The sequence below is a fragment of the Sus scrofa genome, chromosome 7 (assembly GCF_054392235.1).
Source record: "Sus scrofa isolate SSC_HxYL_T2T_F1_AM1 chromosome 7, Sscrofa_HxYL_maternal_Yorkshire_Landrace_v2.0, whole genome shotgun sequence".
Lineage (NCBI taxonomy): Eukaryota > Metazoa > Chordata > Mammalia > Artiodactyla > Suidae > Sus > Sus scrofa.
In genome coordinates, this window is record NC_139389.1 from 137203891 (window position 1) to 137209699 (window position 5809).

A 5809-nucleotide genomic window follows, 5' to 3' on the forward strand; every position below is an offset into this window, starting at 1 on the left:
CTGCTATGGAGGAACATAAATTAAAACTAATAGTAATAATTCAAAAAAGCATTGCTTTTGTCTTCAGCCAAAACCATGGAATCACTCAAGTAACAATCATTTACAGATCCAGGTCCATCTCAGGGAAAATTAGGATTAGAGAATGGTGAGTCAAATTGATGAAATCCCATTCTTCTCATCAAGGATCTGTCCCTCTGTGGACATACATGCACCATATTTCTCCTTAGCAGGCCAAAAGGGAGGTTCTGTTGGGAATTTCTGTTTTCAAAAAAGCATTTCAGCAGAAATACAGCTCCATTTACCTCTTCTCCTCTCCTCTCCTCTCCTCTCTTCTTTCTCACATCTGAAAGAGACCTTTGAATTTAATCTCACAAATTCATACATGAAATTCCCCATGGCTTAGGCAGTGAAAGTTCATTTCACTTCACTTTACACTGAAATAGAGACATTCAACAATCGGTATGGGGTAGTACATTAAAGAAGAAAAAGGTCTCTTTATAGAGGCATCTAGGTCTGAATTCCCTAACTTTGGTGATAATGATGTCAGGGCGTATAACTTTCATATGGGAGATTTTTTAAATTATGATTGATTTATAATATTCTGTGAATTTCTGCTGTATAGATAAGTGACCAAGTTATACATATATTTACAATTTTTTCTCACATTATCCTCCACCATGTTCCATCACAAGTGACTATATATAGTTCACTGTTCTATACAGCAGGATCTCATTGCTTATCTACTACAAATGGAAGAGTTTGCATCTATTAACCACAAGCTCCAAGTCCAACCCACTCCCTCCCCCTAATCCTTGGCAACCACAAGCCTGTTCTATATGTCCATGAGTTTGTTTCTTTCTTTAGATAGGTTCATTTGTGCCATATATTACATTCCAGATATACATTATATCATGGGGTATTTTCATTTCTCTTTCTGACTTACTTCACTTAGTACAAGAGTCTCTAGTTGCTTCCATGTTGCTGCAAGTTGCATTGTTTTTTCCTTTTTAGGTCTGAGTAGTATTCCACTGTGTATATGTACCACATCTTCCTAATCCATTCATCTGTCAGGGGACATTTAGGTTTTTTCCATTTCTTGGCTATTGTGAATAGTGTTATAATGAACACAAGGGTGTGTGTATCTCTTTCAATGAAAGTTTATCCAGGAATGGGATTGCTGGATCACATGGTAGTTCTATATTGAGTGTTCTGAGGAAACTCCATACTGTTTTCCATAGTGGTTGCACCAATTTACATTGCTACTAACAGTGTAAGAGGGTTCCCTTTTATATACACGTTCTCCAGCATTTGCTATTTGATGGCCATTCTGACCAGTGTGAGGTGGTATCTCATTGTATTTTGGATTTGTGTTTCTCTAATAATTAGTGCTGTTGAGAATTTCTTCATATGCCTGTTGACCATTCATATATCTTCTTTGAAGAAATGTCTATTCAGGTCTGCTGCCCATTTTTCTTTCTTTCTTTTTCTTTTTTCTTTTTTTTTTTTTTTTTTTTTTTTGCTGTTGAGTTGTGTAAGTTTGAATATTTTGGAGATTAAGCCCTTGTTGGTTGCATCATTTAAAACTATTTCCTCCCCTTCCATAGGTTGTCTTTTTTTCTACAGTTTCCTTTTCTGTGCAAAAGTTTTTAGGTTTGATTATGTCCCATTTGTTTATTTTTTTTTCTATTGCTTTAGGAGAATGACCTAAGCAAATATTTGTACAGTTGATATCAGACTTGCCTATGTTCTCTTCTAGGAGGTTGATGGTATCTTGTCTTATGTCTAAGCCTTTAAGCCATTTTGAGTTTATTTTTGTGCATGGCATGAGTGCATGTTCCAGTTTCATTGATTTACATGTGGCTGTCCAGTTTTCCCAGCTCACTTTCTGAAAAGACTCTCTTTTTCCCATTTCATATTCTTGCCTCCTTTGTCGAATATTACTTGACTGTAGGTGTCTTGATTTATTTCTGGATTCCCTATTCTGTTCCATTGTTCTGTATGTTTGCTTTTGTACCAGTACCACACGGTCTTGATTACTGTAGCTTTGTAAATTTGCCTGAATCCTGGGAGAGTTATGCCTCCCTACTGCTTTGTTTTTTTTCCTCAGGATTGCTTTGGCAATTCTGGATCTTTTATGGTTCCATGTACATTTTTAGATTGTTGATAGTTCTGTGAAAAATGTCATGGGTAATTTGATAAGGACTGCATTAAATCTGTAGATTGCTTTAGAAAGTATGGCTATTTTTATGATATTAATTCTTCCAAACCAGGATCATGGAATATCTTTCCATTTGTTTGAATCCTCTTTAATTTTCTTGAAAAATGTTTTATAGTTCTCAGCATATAAGTCTTTCACCTCCTTGGTTAGGTTTATTCCTAAGTATTTAAATTTTGGGTGTGTGATATGAAAAGTTATTGTATTTTGGACTTCTCATCATGGCTCAGTGGTTAATGAAACTGAATACTATCCATGAGGACATGTGTTTGATCCCTGGCCTGGCTCAGTGGGTTAAGGATCCAGCATTACCATGAGCTGTGGTGTAGGTCACAGATGTGTTTTGGATCCTGCATTGCTGTGGCTGTGGTGTAGGCCAGCAGCTCTTATTTGGTCCCAAGCCTGGGAACATCCTTATGCTTTGAGTGAAGCCCTAAAAAAAGACAAAAGACAAAAATTAAAAAATGAAAGTTATTGTATTCTTATATTCCTTTTCTAATATTTCATTGTTAGTATATAGCAATGCAAACTATTTCTGAATGCTAATCTTGTATCCTGCTAATTTGCTGAATTCATTGATCAGTTCAAGTAGTTTTTGTATGGAGTCTTCAGGGTTTTCTACATATAGTATCATGTCATTTGCATAGAGTGAAAATTTTACTTCTTCTCTTCCAATTTGTATACCTTTTTCTTTGTCTGATTGCTGTGGATAGGACTTCCAATTCTATGTTGTATAAAAGTAGTGAGGAGAGTGGGCATCCTTGTCTTGTTCTAGATTTTAGCAGGAAGGCTTTCAGCTTTTCTCCTTTGCGTATTATATTGGCTGTGAGTTTGTCATAATGGCTTTGATTATGTTAAGGACTTTTCCCTTTATACCCTTTGTGGTAAGAGTTTTTAGCATGAACAGAAGTTGGATTTTGTCAAATGGTTTTTCTGCATCTATTGAGATGATCAGGTGGTTTTTGACTTTTCTTCTGTTAATGTGGTGTATGACATTGATTGATTTGCATGTGTTGAACCTTCCTTGTGAACCTGGGATGAATCCCACTTGGTTGTGGTGTATGATCTTTTTTACATGTTGTTGGATTTGGTTGGCTAAAATTTCATTGAGAATTTTTGTATCTGTAATACTCATCAAAGACATTGGCCTGTAATTTTCTTTCTTTCCTTTTTGGTTGTGTTTTTGTCTGGTTTTTGTATTAGGGTGATGGCTTCATAGAATGTCTTTGGGAGTGTTCCTCCTTCTTCAAGCTCTTGGAGAAGTTTAAGAAGAATGAGTATAAGCTCTTTTTTGTATGTTTGGTAGAATTTGTCTATGAAGCCATCTAGTCCTGGTCTTTTGTTTGTAGGGATTGTTTTTCATATATATTCAATTTAATTTCTAGTGATCCATCCGTTTGGTTGATCTATTTCTTCTTGATTCCATTTTGGCAGGCTGTATGTCTGTAGAAAGTTGTCCATTTCTTCTAGGTTGTCAAATTTGTTGGCATAGAATTTTTCATAATATTCTCTAAATTTTTTTTGTATTTCTGAGTTATCCATTGATATTTCTCATTTCTTATTTTATTTATTTGAGTTACTTCTTTCCCTTTCTTGGCAAGTCTGGCCAGAGGTGTGTCAATTTTGTTTACCCTTTCAAAGAACCAGCTCTTGGTTTTATGTATTTATTTTTCTATTTTTTTAATCTCTATTTTATAGATTTCATCTCTGATCTTTAAGATTCCCTTCCTTTTGCTGATGTTACATTTTGTTTGTTCTTATTTTTCTAATTATTTTATGTGGTAAGTTACATTGTTGATTTGAGAGTTTTTTGTTTGTTTGTTTGTTTTTTGATGAAAGCCAGTATGGCTATGAACTTCCTTCTAAGAATTGTTCTTCCTGCATCTCATAGACTTTTAATCATTTTGTTTTCATTATAATTTGCCTTGAGCTATTTATTTTTTTTCTTTTTAGGGTCACACCTTTGGCATATGGACATTCCCAGGCTAGGGGTCAAATCAGAGCTCTAGCTGCCAGCCTACACCACAGCCACAGCAGTACTAGATCTGAGATGTATCTGCAACCCACACCACAGCTCATGCAACACCAGATCCTTAACCAACTGAGCAAGGCCAGGGATTGAATCTGAATCCTTGTGGATACTAATCAAGTTCATTACCACTGAGCCATAATGGGAACTCCTTGAGGTATTTTATTTTAATTTTACTTTTGATTTCCTCATTGACCCATTGTTTTTTAGTAGCATGTTGTTTAGTTTCCATGTAGTCTTTTTTTTTTCTCATTTCTTTTCCTGTGGTTGATTTCTAGTTTCATACTACTGTAGTCAGAGAAGACACTTGAAATAATTTCTATACTCTTAAATTTGTTGAGGTTAGTTATTGTGCCCCAGTATGTGGTCAATCCTTGAGAATGTTCCAAGTGCACTTGAAAAGAATGTATATTTTGTTTTTTGGGGTTTTTTTTTGGGGGGGGAATCTGATGTCCTGAAAATATCCAGTAAGTCGAACTTTTTTATTGTATCATTTAGAATCTCTCTTGCCTTCTTGATTTTCTTTCTAGAAGATATGTCTATTGATGTGAGTGGGGTGTTAAAATCTCCTCACATGAGAGATTTATTTCTTGCCTCAGGTATACAGGGAAGAATGCAAAAGTGACCTTCTGCATTTGCTCTTTCTTAAGTAAATTTAATTCAATATAATTAATATGCCACAGAGGCACATTTTTGGTGATCTTAGGCCTCCAAACCTAGAGCCAATTTTATTATTATTTTTACATATTCAAATGAAATAGGTTATGTAGTTTACCTGCATTTTACAGATGTAGAGCTAAACTCTGCACCCTGCATTTGGTATGCAATATACATTGGAGAGCACACATCAGGGAATAGGCAACCCTGGTATCTCAGCCTGTTTTTCTAAACACTGGACCTGGCCACCCCCTGCAGTAATTCCTGGGCAGAAGTGGGTGTGCCTAATGAGTTTACAATACTCTCTTCCTGGAATAAGAACAGCTGAGATTTTCCTGCATTTTAGTGCTCACCTAAGACTGCATATGAAGAAAAGATCATACACATTTGGTTTCATCAGTTTCTGAATATTTATATATATGTAATATATCTGACTATAACCTTTCCTTATCAATTATCTATGTGTTTAATGGTAATAGCTTTAACAATAAATATTTGACAAAAATAAACTGCACAGTAGAAAAAATGCAGCTATTACATGTCTATAGACATTCTATTGACCTGAAGAAAGAAGCATAAAAAGGAACATCCCCACCCATGTTTCCACCATCATTCCCAGTGACTCATTGAAGATCTTGAGAGACTGCCTGTCCTGGTCCTAGAGCAGGTTAGAAATTAATTTCCAGACAAAATTGAGGAAAAGAGAAAGAAGAGATTATTGAAATAAGAAAAACTGGTAGCATGGAAAGATGGCTTTCTGATGGTCTGTAAGAGCCAATCCCAATGGAACTTGGCTGCTTATTTTTATAGCCAGAGAGTAGGGGGAAACTGTGTTTTTACTGATCAGGGAGGTATGAATGACTTCTCATTCCTGATAAGGGCCTGCTTGAGTAAGCCATCCCCTTACT